This window comes from Salmo trutta, chromosome 25, assembly GCF_901001165.1.
Source record: "Salmo trutta chromosome 25, fSalTru1.1, whole genome shotgun sequence".
NCBI classification, from domain to species: Eukaryota; Metazoa; Chordata; class Actinopteri; order Salmoniformes; family Salmonidae; genus Salmo; species Salmo trutta.
The window spans coordinates 8007815-8027131 of record NC_042981.1 but is presented as its reverse complement, the minus strand read 5'-3'; the positions used below and the strand labels follow the sequence as shown (position 1 = coordinate 8027131).

At 41.5% G+C, this 19317-nt stretch overlaps 1 protein-coding gene across 1 annotated transcript in view; it reads right to left on the bottom strand.

The window, feature by feature from the left end:
• LOC115161950 (neurexin-3a-like) overlaps positions 1-19317 on the bottom strand; it is a 739824-nt gene that overhangs the window by 606325 nt on the left and 114182 nt on the right. The window lies entirely within an intron of this gene.

Genomic DNA, 19317 nt, shown 5'->3' with positions numbered 1-19317 from the left:
GGAATGACCATAGGGGTAGCAGCAGCATGACCATTGAGTAAAATAAAAACAAAACATTTTAATAAAACAATTCTAATAAAAAGTCATAATACACATATTGCCAACCAGACATACTGTACATAGCCTCTCCCCCTAGGCTCAGTGATTTGAATTGAACCCTCCCTCAGTGGGGTGAGGTAAACTCAAACCCTTCCACCAGGCTCCCCACCTCCTCATCTCACCATTCTCATCCCACCTCCCTCCATCTCTGCAAATTAAAGAGGTTGGCATGAAACTATCAACTATCCAAAACTATATTTGGATCAATATTGTCATTTGACGTTTCAGTTGACACTAAATCAACAAACAAATGAATGTACAGTTAGTGAGATAGAGAGACCTTTAATTCAAAAAGATTCTGAGATAGCGCAGGGTCAGCGGGCTAAACAGGAAGGACGACTCCTGTTAGAGTACAACACACCAATGACAACATGTACCAAAGAGACAGAGCTCTGCTAGAGGTCCCCTTGGGTTTTATAACTATAGCGATTGTGCTGAAACATGGAATCTTAATAAATAGGCCTAGAATATCTTTATGAGTCAAATCTGGATAGAGCGGAGGGACTGTTATGGTGCAGTAACGATTTTAACGGTCTCCATAAGCCATTCCTTGATAACTCTACGGGTGATGAATGAGACTGGATTAGCCCTGGCAGGAGTTATCCGTAAAAGTGTCAGAGGAGAAGAAATGCCAGAAAGTAGTTATGGGTCCACTAAATCTTGTCCATTTTGAGTGCAGAGAACTGAACTGCACCTGGGTGGCAATTATTCTCAAAACGTCTCCTTTTGAAAATGTCTCCTTTTGAAAACGTCTCCTTTTGAAAACGTCTCCTTTTGAAAAGGAGGCTCTATACATTTGAACAGTCTCAACTTTATTGAAACAATATGTAACCAAAGTGTTTCAATCTCCGGTGTCACTTAATCTGTTTTTTGCTTCAACTTAACTCGTCATTGATTTAAGTTATTGGTTGGAAAGTTCTCTGGAATGGATTCCCCCAAATCTAAATGAGCTGATGGAATAGTGAAGCGGACTAAATTGGGTTCCAGTGGGTTCTACTGACATAATAAATTGTGTTCTAGTGGGTTCTACTGACAGACTAAATGGTGTTCTAGTGGGTTCTACTGACAGAATAAATTGGGTTCTAATGGGTTCTACTGACAGACTAAATGGTGTTCTAGTGGGTTCTACTGTCGGACTAAATGTTGTTCAAGTGGGTTCTACTGACAGACTAAATTGGGTTCCAGTGGGGTCTATTCTGACAGACTAAATTGGGTTCCAGTGGGGTTTATTCTGACAGACTAAATTGGGTTCCAGTGGGTTCTACTGACAGACTAAATTGGGTTCCAGTGGGGTTTATTCTGACAGACTAAATTGGGTTCCAGTGGGGTCTATTCTGACAGACTAAATTGGGTTCCAGTGGGTTCTACTGACAGACCAAATTGGGATCCAGTGGGGTCTATTCTGACAGACTAAATTGGGTTCCAGTGGGGTCTATTCTGACAGACTAAATTGGGTTCTAGTGGGTTCTACTGACAGACTAAATTGGGTTCCAGTGGGGTTTATTCTGACAGACTAAATTGGGTGCCAGTGGGGTTTATTCTGACAGACTAAATTGGGTTCCAGTGGGGTCTATTCTGACAGACTAAATTGGGTTCCAGTGGGGTCTATTCTGACAGACTAAATTGGGTTCTAGTGGGTTCTACTGACAGAGTAAATTGGGTTCCAGTGGGGTCTATTCTGACAGACTAAATTGGGTTCCAGTGGGTTCTACTGACAGACTAAATTGGGTTCCAGTGGAGTCTTCTGACAGACTAAATTGGGTTCCAGTGGGGTCTATTCTGACAAACTAAATTGGGTTCCAGTGGGTTCTACTGACAGACTAAATTGGGTTCCAGTGGGTTCTACTGACAGACTAAATTGGGGTTTATTCTGACAGACTAAATTGGGTTCCAGTGGGTTCTACTGACAGACTAAATTGGGTTCCAGTGGGGTTTATTCTGACAGACTAAATTGGGTTCCAGTGGGGTCTATTCTGACAGACTAAATTGGGTTCCAGTGGGTTCTACTGACAGACTAAATTGGGTTCCATTGGGGTCTATTCTGACAGACTAAATTGGGTTCCAGTGGAGTCTATTCTGACAGACTAAATTGGATTCCAGTGGGGTCTATTCTGACAGACTAAATTGGATTCTAGTGGGGTCTATTCTGACAGACTAAATTGGATTCTAGTGGGGTTTACTGACATAATGAATTGGATTCTAGTGAGGTTTACTGACAGACTACATTTGGTTCTAGGGTGGTCTACTAAATCACCCTCTCTCCCTGGCCTTGAGTTCTCTTCCAGCGAGATAGAATAAGATAGAGTACAAAGAGATACTCTAAACTCTGATTCATAGTTAATGCTGTAGTGAAAGTTATAATCTCTCTCTCTCTAACTCTCTCTCTAACTCTCTCTCTCTCTAACTCTCTCTCTCTCTAACTCTCTCTCTCTCTAACTCCCTCTCTCTCTAACTCCCTCTCTCTCTAACTCCCTCTCTCTCTCTCTCTAACTCTCTCTCTCTCTCTCTCTCTCTCTCTCTCTCTCTAACTCTCTCTCTCTCTCTCTCTCTCTCTCTCTGATAATGTATCCATGCATTAGCATAATTGACAGACACGCACACACAGTGCCTTCAGAAAGTATTCATACCCCTTGACTTATTTAACATTTTTCTGTTTCACAACCTGAATTCTAAATGTTTTAAATATGTATTTTTTTGTGTGATTTTTTTCTCTCAGATGAATTGAAAATGAAATACAGAAATATCTCATTAACATACTGTATGTATTCACACACCTGAGTTAAAAATGTGTAGAACCAGTGATTACTGCTGTGAGTCTTCATGGGTAAGTCTGTAAGATCTTTTCACAACATTTGCCCATTATTCTTTTAAAAATGGTTGTTGATCATTGCTAGACAGGTCTTGACATAGATTTTCAAGTAGATTTAAGCAAAAACTGCCATTCACAGAACATTCACTGTCTTCTTGGTAAGCAACTCCAGTGTAGGTTTTGTCTTGTGTTTTAGGTTATTGTCCTTCTGAAAGGTGAATTCATCTCCCAGTGTCTGGTGGAAAGCAGACTGAACCAGGTTTTCATCTAGGATTTTGCCTGTGCTTAGCTCCATTCCATTTCATTTTTATGCTTAAAAACTCCCCAGTCCTTAACGATTACAAGCATACCCACAACATGATGCAGCCACCACTATGCTTGAAAATATGGAGAGCGGTATTCAGTAATGTGTTGTATTGGTTTTGCCCCAAACATAATACTTTGTATTCAGGACAAAAAGGTAATTCCTCTGACACACTGTTTGCAGTATTACCTGCCTTGTTGCAAACAGGATGCATGGTCTACTTATTTTCACTCTGTCAGTTAGGTTAGTATTGTGGAGTAACTACAATGTTGTTGATCCATCCTCAGTTTTCTCCTATCACAGACATTAAACTCTGTAACTGTTTTAAAGTCACCATTGGCATCATGTGAAATTCCTGAGCTGTTTCTTTCCTCTCCGGCAACTGAGTTAGGAAGGGCGCCTGTATCTTTGTAGTGACTGAGTGTATTGATACACCATCCAAAGTGTAATTAATAACTTCACGATGCTCAAAGGGATATTCAATGTCTGCTTTTTTTTACATATCTACCAATAGGTGCCCTTCTTTGTGAGGCATTGGAAAACCTCCCTGGTCTTTATGGTTAATCTGTGTTTGAAATGCACTGCTCGACTGAGGGACGTTACAGATAATTGTATGTGTGGGGTACAGAGATTTTTTTATTTATTATTTATTTTACCGTTATTTTACCAGGTAAATTGACTGAGAACACATTCTCATTTATGATGTAGTCATTCATTCACAATCATTTTAATCATGTTAAACACTATATTTGTGACTTGTTATGCACATTTTTACCAAAGGGGTTGAAAACAACACAACACAATTAGGATAAAGTCAAGGGGTGTGAATACTTTCTGAACGCACTTTACTTTATACAGTTTCTTTACATCCACAACCCACCCGTTCTGAAATAATTTTACTGTTCCCTACGAGTATTTTATTTATAGCGGTAGGTCAGGGAAGGTGAGGGCGGTAAATCAGAATAGTTTAAAAGTGCCTTTCCGATGATAATGACTAGTAGTGTGTGTGTGTGTGTGTGTGTGTGTGTGTGCTCAAGGTTCAAGTATTAATGTCACAAGCACAGTGAAATGCCTTTCTTGCAAGCTCTAACCCAACCAATACCATACTATATACAGGGTCAGTTCAGTCCCATACTATATACAGGGTCAGTTCAATACCATACTATATACAGGATCAGTTCAGTACCATTCTATATACAGGGTCAGTTCAATACCATACTATATACAGGATCAGTTCGGTACCATACTATATACAGGGTCAGTTCAATAACATTCTATATACAGAATCAGTTCAGTACCATACTATATACAGGGTCAGTTCAATACCATACTATATACAGGGTCAGTTCAATACCATACTATATACAGGGTCAGTTAATACCATACTATATACAGGGTCAGTTCAATACCATACTATATACAGGGTCAGTTAATACCATTATATATACAGGCTCAGTTCAGTACCATACTATATACAAGGTCAGTTCAATACCATGCTATATACAGGGTCAGTTCAATACCATACTATATATAGGGTCAGTTCAATACCATACTATATACAGGGTCAGTTCAATACCATACTATATACAGGGTCAGTTCAATACCATACTATATACAGGGTCAGTTAATACCATACTATATACAAGGTCAGTTCAATACCATACTATATACAGGGTCAGTTAATACCATACTATATACAGGGTCAGTTCCAGTACCATACTATATACAGGGTCAGTTCCAGTACCATACTATATACAGGGTCAGTTCAATACCATATTATATACAGGGTCAGTTCCAGTACCATACTATATACAGGGTCAATTCCAGTCCCATACTATATACAGGGTCAGTTCAGTACCATACTATATACAAGGTCAGTTCAATACCATACTATATACAGGGTCAGTTCAATACCATACTATATACAGGGTCAGTTCAATACCATATTATATACAGGGTCAGTTCAATACCATACTATATACAGGGTCAGTTCCAGTACCATAATATATACAGGGTCAGTTCAATACCATACTATATACAGGGTCAGTTCCAATACCATACTATATACAGGGTCAGTTCAATACCATACTATATACAGGGCCAGTTCAATACCGTATTATATACAGGGTCAGTTCAATACCATACTATATACAGGGTCAGTTCAATACCATACTATATACAGGGTCAGTTCAGTACCATACTATATACAGGGTCAGTTCAATACCGTATTATATACAGGGTCAGTTCAATACCATACTATATACAGGGTCAGTTCAGTACCATACTATATACAGGGTCAGTTCAATACCGTATTATATACAGGGTCAGTTCAGTACCATACTATATACAGGGTCAGTTCAGTACCATACTATATACAGGGTCAGTTCAATACCGTATTATATACAGGGTCAGTTCAGTACCATACTATATACAGGGTCAGTTCAATACCATACCATATACAGGGTCAGTTCCAGTACCATACTATATACAGGGTCAGTTCAATACCATATTATATACAGGGTCAGTTCCAGTACCATACTATATACAGGGTCAGTTCCAGTCCCATACTATATACAGGGTCAGTTCAGTACCATACTATATACATGGTCAGTTCAATACCATACTATATACAGGGTCAGTTCAATACCATACTATATACAGGGTCAGTTCAATACCATACTATATACAGGGTCAGTTCAATACCATACAATATACAGGGTCAGTTCAATACCATACTATATACAGGGTCAGTTCAATACCATACTATATACAGGGTCAGTTCAGTACCATACTATATACAGGGTCAGTTCAATACCGTATTATATACAGGGTCAGTTCAATACCATACTATATACAGGGTCAGTTCAGTACCATACTATATACAGGGTCAGTTCCAATACCATATTTCCAATGTGCAGGGATAATGAAGTGATGGAGGTAGATGTGTATATGGGTAATGTGACTAGGCATCAGGATATAGAATAAACAGAGTAGCAACAGCTTATTATGTGTGAGTGAGCTAATTATGGAGTGTGTGTGTGTGTGTGTGTGTGTGTGTGTGTGTGTGTGTGTGTGTGTGTGTTGGAGTATCAGTGTGCACAGAGAGTGCAAGGGTCTACTCCAACGGTGTCGCTTGCCGTGCGGAAGCAGAGAGAACAGTTTATGGCTTAGTTGGCTGTAGCCTTTAACAATTTTCCCTTTACACCGCCTGATATAGATGTCCTGGATGGCATGGAGATCAGCCCCAGTGATGTACTGGGCTGTCAGCACCACCCTCTGTAGAACCATGTGATCGAGGATGGTGCTGTTGCAGTGATGCAGCCAGTCAAGATGCTCTCAATGGTGCATCTGTATAACTTCTTGAGGGGTTGAATTCCAAGAAAATGTAATGTAAAATGTTGTTTCTTTGAACTGTAAGTACAGCTTAAAGCAAACGTACAGATTGAAAACAAACGTTCTGTACCTGTGTAAAGTAGCACTAAAAGCCTCTTCTCAGCAGTGTCTCCATTATTGAGCTGAATGATTCTTTTTTGGTGCAGTTTAATTACATAAAAGGTCACAGGTAGTCACAATTTATGTACAGGTAGTCACAGTTAATGTATAGGTAGTCAGAATGTATGTACAGGTAGTCACAGGTAATGTACAGGTAGTCACAGGTTACGTACAGGCAGTCACAGGTAATGTACAGGTAGTCACAGGTTATGTACAGGAAGTCACAGGTTATGTACAGGTAGTCACAGGTAATGTAGAGTATGTGAATGGTAGAATTTTATAAGAAACGAGGGAAGTGTCTATATGAACAATATGGTGGCATGGGAATCATGAGATAATGTTGGCGCGCGCACACAAACCTAGTATTATAATATTATAAAATGCAACACACATGAACGCGCATGGACACACACACACACACACACACACACACACACACCCCACACATTCTGTCGATCGGAGGCGTGATCAACAGGGTGGATCTGGCCTGAGAGCATTGAGGAATTCCAGGGTTGACCATCTGGTTTAACACAGAGACACACAGAGACAAGTAAGCCCAGGCAGGCATACCCACCCATACATATTCAACAGAACAGCCCCACTGCAGTGCTCCTCTCTTTATCACTCTCTTCCTCTGCCTCACCTGACAAGGACACCTTACATAGAAACAGATTGCTTAGAAAAGGGGGAATTATTCATATGAGCTTGGTATTTTTAATCAGAATAAAAGTGTTATTCACAGAACGCAGGGAATAAGTTACTAAACAAACAGGATAGAGCAGGAGAGAGCGATAGAGAGAGAGATAGAATAAGACAGAGTGAGGATTGAGAGCAAGAGAGGACAGAGAGAGAGGGAAGGGAACAGGGGAAGGAAGTGGGATAGATAGAGAGAGAGAGAAAGAGAGAGAGAAAGAGAGTAAAGAGAATCTGATTGATATTTCACTCTTTAATCACGGGCGTAACGCTCTCGAATCCCTCCCTACCAGATGTGTATCAAACCAGACCGTCGCCATGCTACCATAACACCCAGAAGTAATATGGGAAAAGCTCTACGAGGCGGGTCACACTCAACATGGTGGCTTTCTTTCTCCATTCTACATGTAACTCCGCCATGTCAGTATGGGCTGCTTTGTTGCAGATATACAAGACAATCTGGGGAAGAGTTCAGCCTAGTCAAAACGAGTCAACAAACGACAACGACGAGGACGTGGATTATCCATTTACGTCCCTCTCGCTCACTCCCTCCCTCTGAAAATTATTAATCCATTATGTGGAAGCTGCGGGTGACCGCCTTCCACCGGAAACAATTTCATACACAGCTAATTTACATTTGTCAGCTCTTTTTGATCTCTGGCATTAGCTGTATTTGATTAATTCTCTCATCTCTTCAATTACAGGTAGGGCTGAGGTGCACAGAGAGAGAGAGAGACAGAGAGAGAGAGAGAGAGAGAGAGAAAGACAAAGAGAGAGCGAGAGAGAGAGAGAGAGAGAGCGAGAGAGAGAGAGAGAGAGAAAGACAAAGAGAGAGCGAGAGACAGAGAGAGAGAGACAGAGAGAGAGAGAGAGAGAGAGAGAGAGAGAGAGAGAGAGAGACAGAGAGAGAGAGAGAGAGAGAGAGAGAGAGAGATTCTAACTCTTAGGCTTCATCAGTAACTATGAATCAGAGTTTGGAGTATAACTCTTTAACTACAGCAGTAACTATGAATCAGCGAGTATCACTTTGTACTCTCCTGTATCTATTTTATTCTATTTTGCTGGAAGAAAGAGGGGGGGAGAAAGAGAGAGAGATTAGAGACACACATTTCTCTCAGATTACACAGGCCCACAAAGAATTGAAAACAAATCCAATTTTGATAAACTCCCATATCTACTGGGTGAAATACCACAGTGTGTCATCACAGCAGCAAGATGTGTGACCTGTTGCCACAAGAAAAGGTCAACCAGTGAAGAACAAACACCATTGTAAATACAACCCATATTTATGTTAATTTATTTCCCCTTTTTTACTTTAACTAAATTGCACATCGTTATAACACTGTATAGAGATATAATATGACATTTGAAATGTCTGTATTCTTTTGGAGCTTGTGTGAGTGTAATATTTGTTTATTTCACTTTTGTTTATTATCCATTTCACTTGCTTTGGCAATGTAAACATGTGTTTCCCATGCCAATAAAGCCCTTTGAAATGAATATAATTGAGAGAGACAAAGAGAGACAGAGGGAGAGAGAGAGAGACAAAGAGAGACAGAGGGAGAAAGAAAGAAAGAAAGAAAGAAAGAAAGAAAGAAAGAAAGAAAGAAAGAAAGAAAGAAATTGAGGAGGATGATGTGTGGAAACTTTTATATAGCATGTATCCCGCTAAAGATTCTACAGTCAAGCTAACACTATTTTCTACTACATACCCAGTCTCTATTTGAGGCACAACTCATGATCTTGCTTTACAGTAATGCATAGCATGTCCTCACAGGTTAATAACATTGTGTTCAGCTTGAAAATTGTCTTAGCAAAATTATCTAAACGTACAGTACATACCGGAAAAAAATAGAAGGTTGGCTACGTATACCGGAATGTTAAATAGCTCAGAACGAAAAAACATTTTTACCAACACGACACACAAGTGCACACTTGCTCACACACACACCGCACGCATGCACGCACGCGCGTGCACACACACGTGGGATGTATTTTGGGGTGCAGATGCTCCTTTTGCTTGTGGGAGGAGATTATCCCACACAAAAGAATGATTACATGGTTGAATGAGCAGGATATTAAAACATGACCACCTTTCATCAGAGCTCAGGTGGGAACAATCATGGTTAGATGTTGCTGCAATTACACCAACAACAAACTGAAGCAAAGAGCATATCCAGCCCGAGGAGCAGAAAATAAACTGCATTTGATGAAAGGGTTGTTGTCCTGAGTAGAATTGTCCTCCTCTATATTTGTAAATAAGCCAATACAGTATTTTGTGTTTGAAGACTAGCAGACTAATTGTGCCTATTTTCTAAATGCTACAACAGAATATTATAACAGGAAATATCTTTACCACGTCTGTCTGTCTGACTCTCATTCTCTCTGTCTCTATCATTTTTGCTGTCTCTCTCTGTCTCTCTGTCTCTCTCTTTAGTCTCTCTCTGACTCTCGCGCTCTCCCTCCCCTCTCTCTCTTTCTCTTTCTCTCTATCTCTCTGCCTCACTCTCTCTCTCTCTCTGTCTCTCGCTCTGTCTCTCTGTCTCTCTCTGTCTGCCTGTCTGTGTTCAAGGTTGTATTGTAACATCTCTGAGATGGTTATTTGAATCAGTTGTGTAGTGCTAGGGCAAGGTGAGGGCCCCAGGACCAAGTTTGGGAAACCCTGCTTTAATGGGGAGAGGCAATGGCATGTAACCCCACCCCACCCCAAAAAGAGAGAAAGAGAAAAGAAACAACACAATGCATCAAAGGGGAGCAAAAAGAGGGGGATATGCCTCTCCTCTCGTCTCCTCTCCTCTCGTCTCCTCTCCTCTCGTCTCCTCTCCTCTCGTCTCCTCTCCTCTCGTCTCCTCTCCTCTCGTCTCCTCTCGTCTCCTCTCCTCCTTCTCATACGTTTCTCATACACAGCGAAAATAAATACATTTTAGCGGATGAAGGGAGGAGAAGATGAGAGTAGAGAAGGGTTTCGAAACGAGGGAACGAGATGATGAGAGCGAGTCAAGATGGAGCAGAGATAACAATCACTAATTTCAGTGCTCAGGCGGATTTCCATCTGTCACCAGGCTTGACCAATGGAGCGTCCCGATGTCGGAACCAAACGACTATGCGGAATGGAGTGAGGGAGGAAATAGGGAGGAAAGAGAGACGATGAAGGGAATATAGGGTGGAGGGGAGGAAGAGGGGGGAGCCCATATTCTCATTGGCTGGGGTGTGGGAATTATCAGTTGCCATTTTGACTCCATCTATGGAGTGTGCCGGTAGCAAAGAGAATAGCCACAGTCAGAGATATCACACATTCAGTTGCAATTAATATAATACAAAATAAAAATGTGTATTGTCACATACACCGGATAGGTGCAGTGAAATGTGTTGTTTTACAGGGTCAGCCATAGTAGTACGATAGGTGCAGTGAAATGTGTTGTTTTACAGGGTCAACCATAGTAGTACGATAGGTGCAGTGAAATGTGTTGTTTTACAGGGTCAGCCATAGTAGTACAATAGGTGCAGTGAAATGTGTTGTTTTACAGGGTCAACCATAGTAGTACGATAGGTGTTGTTTTACAGGGTCAACCATAGTAGTACGATATGTGCAGTGAAATGTGTTGTTTTACAGGGTCAGCCATAGTAGTACAATAGGTGCAGTGAAATGTGTTGTTTTACAGGGTCAGCCATAGTGGTATGACATGTGCAGTGAAATGTGTTGTTTTACAGGGTCAGCTATGGTAGTATGACACCCCTGGAGCAAATTAGGGTCAAATACCTTGCTCCATGGCCCATCGGCAGATTTTTCACCTTGTCGGCTTCACATATTCAAACTTGCAACCTTTCGGTTAGTGGCCCAACGCACTAACCGCTAGGCTACCATATCAACTCAGAGAGACACATCAGGGTACAGAGGTGTCTCCATGGTGACTCCCTGCTTAAATAAAGGTCAAATAAATATAATCTCTCCATACATATTTATTTTAAAAATAAATAACAATATCCACAAACTGAAATGAAATGGTGTTCTCTCACACTTCTGACTATCAACCAGACCCTTTCCCCCTAGGCTGCTATAGCTATTTCATCCAGAGGAGAGAGAGGGATATGAGGAGGAGAGAGATCCAGGGAGGGAGGAGAGGAAGTGGGAGGAGGGGGGGGGGGGTGAATCTCTCCTGCGCCTGGTGCCTTCTGTCTGGGGTGGCGGTGCAGGCACAACTCCCTGAAGCATGACAGGCCTTGAGTCCCGGGAGACTTCTCATTTACTCTCCAACATAATACAGTGTTATTGGTCGTTATCACTGCTGTCAGCACCTGTGTAGATACCTAATGAAGGGCCAGCCGATGCCTCCGCTCCCTCTGCCGCTACACTACCGGTACAGCCGCAGCGGCACTGCAATTTCTCAGCTGAGCAGCCGCCCCCTTGGCGATGGGGGAAGGTAAAAACGGTTTGCAGAAGGTGACAGAATAGTAGAAGAGGGGTGGAGGAGGAGGGGGAAATGGGTGGAAGGGAGGAGAAGAAGGGGGAAAGGGTGGATTTAAAAATATATATTTAACCAGGCAAGTCAGCTAAGAATTAATTCTTAATAACAATGACGGCCTGGGAACAGTGAGTTAACTGCCTTGTTCAGGTGCAGAATGACACTTTTTATATTGTCAGCTCAGGGATTCGATCTATCAACCTCTCAGTTACTTGCCAAACGCTCTAACCACTAGGCTACCTGCCGCCCTGTGGAGGGGGAGAGGGGTGTAGGGGGTGAAGGATGAAAGAGGGGTGGAAGGGGTGGGTGGAGGGGTGGAGGGGGAGAGGGGTGGAAGGGGAGAGGCATGAAGGGGGAGAGTGGTGGAGGGGGTGAAGAGTGAAGGGGTGGAGGGGGAGAGGGGTGTAGGGGGAAGGGGGAAATGGTGGAGGTGGGTGAGGGGTGGAGGGGTGAGGGGGAGTGGGGTGGAGGGGAAGAGGGGTGTAGGGGGAAGGGGGAAATGGTGGAGGTGGGTGAGGGGTGGAGGGGTGAGGGGGAGCGGGGTGGAGGGGGGAAGTGGTGAGGGGAAAGGGTTGGAGGAGAAATGGGTGAAGGGAGATATATACCAAAGTATGTGGGCACATCAAATTAGTGGATTCAGCTATTTCAGCCACAGCTGTTGCTGACAGGTGTATAAAATCGAGCACACAGCCATGCACTCTCCATAGAGAAACGATGGAGAGCATACAGAGTCATTCTAGATGATTCTGTGCTTCCAACATTGTGGCAACATTTTCAGCATGACGCACGAAGCGAGATCCATACAGAAATAGTTTGTCGAGATAGGTGTGGAAGAACTTGACTGGACTGTACAGAAACCTGACCTCAATCCCATTTAACGCATTTGGGATGAATTGGAACGGTGAATGCGAGCCAGCCCTAATCGTCCAACATCAGTGATCGAACTTACTAATGCTCCTGTGGCTAAATGGAAGCAAGTCTCAGCAGAAATGTTCCAACATCTAGTGAGAAGACTTCCCAGAAGAGTGGAGGCTGTCGTAGTAGCAAAGAGGGGACCAACTCCATATTAATGCCAATGATTTTGGTATGAGATGTTCGACAAGCAGGTGTCCACATACTTTAATCATGTAGTGTATACACTGTATATACTATATACACTGTATATACTATATATATATATATATATATATATATATATATATATATATATATATATATATATATATACAGTAGAAGTCGGAAGTTTACATACACTTAGGTAGGAGTCATTAAAACTTGTTTTTCAACCACTCCACAAATTTCTGGTTAACAAACAATAGTTTTGGCAAGTCGGTTAGGACATCTACTTTGTGCATGACACAAGTAAATTGTTCCAACAATTGTTTACAGACAGATTATTTCACCTATAATTCACTGTATCACAATTCCAGTGGGTCAGAAGTTTACATACACTAAGTTGATTGTGCCTTTAAACAGCTTGGAAAATTCCAGAAAATGATGTCATGGCTTTAGAAGCTTCTGATAGGCTAATTGACATCATTTGAGTCAATTGGAGGTGTACCTGTGGATGTATTTCAAGGCCTACCTTCAAACTCAGTGCCTCTTGGCTTGACATCATGGGAAAATCAAAAGAAATCAGCCAAGACCTCAGAAAAAAACAATTGTAGACCTCCACAAGTCTGGTTCATCCTTGGGAGCAATTTCCAAATGCCTGAAGGTACCACGTTCATTTGTACAAACAATAGTATGCAAGTATGAACACCATGGGACCACGCAGCCGTCATACCGCTCATGAAGGAGACGCATTCTGTCTCCTATAGATGAACGTACTTTGGTGTGAAAAGCGCAAATCAATCCCAGAACAACAGCAAAAGACCTTGTGAAAATGCTGGAGGAAACAAGTCCAGAAGTATCTATAGTCACAGTAAAACGAGTCCTATGCAAGGGGTGCATACTGCTGGTAGAGAAGTCAGACGCAGGAGAGCAAAAACAGTGTTTCCAACGGCGCAGTTTAATAATAAAAACCACCGGAAAACAGAACAATATATAAATGGGTACAAAACCCGACACACACCAGACATAACGTGCACAAGCACTTACAATAAACAATTCCGGACGAGGACATGAGGGGGAACAGGGGGTTAAATACAAAACATCTAATGAACGGAATTGGAACCAGGTGTGTGGAAAGACAAGACAAAACAAATGGAAAATGAAAGGTGGATCGGCGATGGCTAGAAGACCGGTGATGTTGACCGCCGAACATCGCCCGAACAAGGAGAGGGACCGACTCCGGAGGAAGTCGTGACATCCTATATCAACATAACCTGAAAGGCCACTCAGCAAGGAAGAAGCCACTGCTCCAAAACCGCTATAAAAAAGCCAGACTATGGTTTGCAACTGCACATGGGGACAAAGATCGTACTTTTTGGAGAAATATTCTCTGGTCTGATGAAACAAAAATAGAACTGTTTGGCCATAATGGCCATCGTTATGTTTGAAGGAAAAAGGTTGGAGGCTTGCAAGCCGAAGAACACCATCCCAACCGTGAAGCACAGTGGTGGCAGCATCATGTTGTGGGTGTGCTTTGCTGCAGAAGGGGCTGGTGCACTTCACAAAATAGATGGCATCATGAAGACGGAAAATGATGTGGACATATTGAAGCAACATCTCAAGACATCAGTCAGGAAGTTAAAGCTTGGTGGCAAATGGGTCTTCCAAACGGACAATGACCCCAAGCATACTTCCAAAGTTGTGGCAAAATGATTTAATGACAACAAAGTCAAGGTATTGGAGTGGCCATCACAAAGCCCTCACCTCAATCCCATAGAAAATGTGTGGGCAGAACTGAAAAAGCATGTGCAAGCAAGGAGGTCTACAAACCGGACTCAGTTACACCAGCTATGTCAGGAGGAATGGGCCAAAATTCACCCAACTTATTGTGGGAAGCTTGTGGAAGGCTACCCGAAACGTTTGACCCAAGTTAAACAATTAAAGGCAATGCTACCAAATACTAATTGAGTGTATGTAAACTTCTGACCCACTGGGAATGTGATGAAGGAAATTTAAGCTCTCTACTATTATTCTGACATTTCACATTCTTAAAACAAAGTGGTGATCCTAACTGACCTAAGACAGGGAATTCTTACTAAGATTAAATGTCAGGAATTGTGAAAAACTGAGAAAATGTATTTGGCTAAGGTGTATGTAAACTTCCGACTTCAACTGGATATAGTATAAGATTTGGAAGAAAATGTAAGATTGAAATGGATACGAGATTTAAAAAAGAGAAGTGTGAAGGAAAATTATTTTGTTGCTGATCTTCAGAAAAGGACTTGACAATATTTGTAGCATCAGCAGGCTAGATTCAAGGACATGTCATTTAGGTTTAACAGGCTTTTACATTCAGCCTGGTATTGGTATTACATACCTGTTTAGATGATAGTCATGTCACAGGGGTTGTGCATGGGTGCCTATGTGCCTGATGTGGGCTTAATGGAGACCAAGGATAAATGTGCCAATAAAGAGCCTTGAATTACTATTTCAGAGAGACTACTTAAAAATGCTTTCCTCAAAATGAACCATACAGACTTGTATATATTTTGACTTTAATAAGAAAAAGCACAAACATTACAACTTGAATATACCTGAATAATATTGCTTTACTCAACAACAGAGTACAACAAAGAGGCATTACATCAAGCTCAGAGCCCCTGAACTTCCTGACAGGCAGACCACAGCGTGTGAGGATTAGCAACAACACCTCCTCCACACTGACTCTTAACTCAGGAGTCCACCAGGGGTGTGTCCTCAGCCCTCTGCTGTACTCCCTGTTCACCCACGACTGCGTGACTTTGCACGACACCAACTCCATCATCAAGTTTGCTGACAACACCATGGTGGTAGGCCTGATAACCAACAATGATGAGTCAGACTACAGGAAGGAGGTACAGTAAGTGAACTGGCATTGTGGTTCCAGGATAACAACCTCTCCCTCAACATCAGCAAAACAAAGGAGTTGACTGTTGAGTTCAGGAAGCAGAGGAGGGAACACATCAACTGGACTGTATTAGAGAGAATCAGCAGTTTTAAGTTCCTCTGCGTCCACATCACAGAGGACTTGACATGGACCAACAACACCACCACTCTTGTTAAGAGGGCGCAACAGCGTCTCTACTTCCTAAGACAGCTGAAGAAATTCAGCATGCCACCCCGATCCTCTCCAAACACTACCGCTGCACCATCGAGAGCATTCTGACCGGTTGCATCATGGCCTGGTATGTGAATTGCTCTTTCCACGACCGCAAGGCCCTCCAGCTTTTGGTGAAGACGAACCAGTACATCACTGGAACCTTGCTCAAACCCATCCAGGACATCTACTTGAAACGGTGCCTGAGGAAGGCACATAAGCATCTTTAAGGACCCCACACACCCCAGCCACGAGCAGTTCTCTCCCTTACCGTCAGGCAGATGGTATCGGAGAATGAGGTCTGATACCAACAGGCTCAGATACAGTTTTTATCTACAAGCCATCAGACTGCTAAACACTTGAACTGGACTGACCACCTGCACTGACTCTCTGCACCTTAGCACACATGCACTCACTCACTCACACACACACACATATACAGTACATTCATGCTACACACACATCAAAACTTCTGCTACCAGACTGTTACTATACTGCTCAGTTTATACACTACTCCCCATCCCCCTTCCCCAAAACATATGTAAATATTGGACTATAAATTGTGTCTTCCTGTATTATACTTATGCTAAAATGTTTATTATATTCTACTGAACCATCTACTTTATGTTCATATTCTTATCCTTTATTATTCCTTATTATTGTTGCATTGTCCAGAAGGAACCTGCCAGTAAGCATTTCATTGGACGGTGTGTACCATGTGTATCCTGTACACACGACTAATAAAAATTAACTAATAAATAAAATTTAAATAATAAAATAAAAAAAAGTAAACTATGAGATCATCAGCATCTAAGGACATACAGAGATCTCATTCAATCCCAAACAGTCCCATGCTACTAGCTTCCCGTCCCCATTATATGTGAAAGGCTACAATTACATTCTGACAGGAGATTATTATCACACCAGGCCAGCTTTAACTAAATGTTAAACAAATTTACAGACGGGTCATTCTGAATGTTTGTTATTAATGTTTCCCAGTTTTAGTGTCAGGGGGGAGGTATTTCAGCGTGACATGACCAGGAAGTGACAGGGGTAAATGTTGAATGATTACAATTAGCTTTATTAAAGTAGGAGAAAGGTCATTGGCTATTTACCTTTCACCTGAAACACGCCTGAAGGTTCATACGCTTAATGTCAATGATGAGTTAGCATAGTTAGCTTAGTGAAGGGCAGCAGCACTAATACATGGATTGTATTGGATGATAGGATAGAAAGGTTATGTGGTTGTTGCTTAGACAAACACACTCTGACAGGGTAGAGTCTAAGGAGGGTGTCATCTGCATAATCAGACAGGATGCTATCATACTATGAATGTCTGTTTAAAAAGATTGCCGGGGGAAAGTGTCAAAGTGTGGATGGATTGGAGTTGGAGTTGTTTGGGGGTGGCAGTGATGCAAAAAAAAAGAATAATGCCCCATTGAAGATGAATATATCAGTCCGCTGATACAGGACTAGTAAAGGCCCAGTGACCTACTTTAGTGATATTATTTTAATAACTTGAGTTTAATAACCTCTCTGCAGGACACACTATTCAACAGCCAGTGAAATAGCAGGGCGCCATATTCAAAACAACAAAGACCTCAAATTTCTCAAAGATACAACTATTATATCCCATTTTAAATATACACTTCTCCTTAATCCAACCACATTGTCCGATTTCAAAAAGGCTTTACGGCGAAAGCATAACATTAGATTATGTTAGGACAGCGCCTAGACAAGAAAAACCACACAGACATTTTCCAAGCAAGGAGAGGCGTCACAAAAACCAGAAATACAGCTAAAATTAATCACTAACCTTTGATGATCTTCATCATATGGCACTCATAGGACTTCATGTTACACAATACATGTATGTTTTGCTCGATAAAGTTCATATTTATATCCAAAAACCTAATTTTACATTGGAGTGTAATGTTCAGAAATGTTTTGCCTCCCAAAACTTCCGGTGAATGAGCACATCAATTTACAGAAATACTCATCATAAACGTTGATAAAATATTCAACTGTTATTCAAAGAATTATAGATATACTTCTCCTTAATGCAACCGCTGTGTCAGATTTCAAAAAAGCTTTACAGCGAAAGCACACTTTGCAATAATCTGAGTACGGCGCTCAGTCACAAAACCAAACCTGCCATTTTGTGGAGTCAACAAAACTCAGAAATAGCATTATAAATATTCACTTACCTTTGATGATCTTCATCGGAATGCACTCCCAGGAATCCCAGTTCCACAATACATGTTCATTTGTTTCGATAAAGTCCATCCTTTATGTCCAAATACCTCCATTTTGTTTGCGCGTTCAGTCGAGTAATCCAAATCCACTGTGCTCGCGCAGTGAGTTCAGACGAAAAGTCAAAAAAGTTATATTACAGTTTGAAGAAACATGTCAAATGATGTATAGAATCAATCTTTAGGATGTTTTTATCATAAATCTTCCATAATATTCCAACTGGACGATTCCTTTGTCCACAGCTAACTCCCATGTGAGTGCGCGCCACTGAGCTCATGTCATTTTCTCCGTCATCTGACAACATATGCTCTTATTCTCTCCCCTTTCACAGTAGAAGCATGAAACAACATTCTAAAGACTGTTGACATCTAGTGGAAGCCTTAGGAAGTGCAAAATGACCCCACAGACACTGTATATTGGATAGGGAATCACTTGAAAAACTATAAACCTCAGATTTCCACACTTCCTGGTTGGATTTGTTCTCAGGTTTTTGCCAGCCATATGAGTTCTGTTATACTCACAGACATCATTCAAACAGTTTTAGAAACTTCAGAGTGTTTTCTATCCAAATATACTAATAATATGCATATCTTAGCTTCTGGGACTGAGTAGCAGGCAGTTTACTCTGGGCACCTTCTTCATCCGGATGCCCCCTACCCAAGAGAGGACAATTATCTGTACAACAGAGTTAGTCTGATAATACTTGTGGAATATAAAATACTTGCTTGATATATATACTGCTGAAAAAAATAAAGGGAACATTAAACAACACAATGTAACTCCAAGTAAATCACACTTCTGTGAAATCAAACTGTCCACTTAGGAAGCAACACTGATTGACAATAAATTTCACATGCTGTTGTGCAAATGGAATAGACAACAGGTGGAAATTATAGGCAATTAGCAAGACACCCCCAATAAAGGAGTGGTTCTGCAGGTGGTGACCACAGACCACTTCTCAGTTCCTATGCTTCCTGGCTGATGTTTTGGTCACTTTTGAATGCTGGCGGTGCTT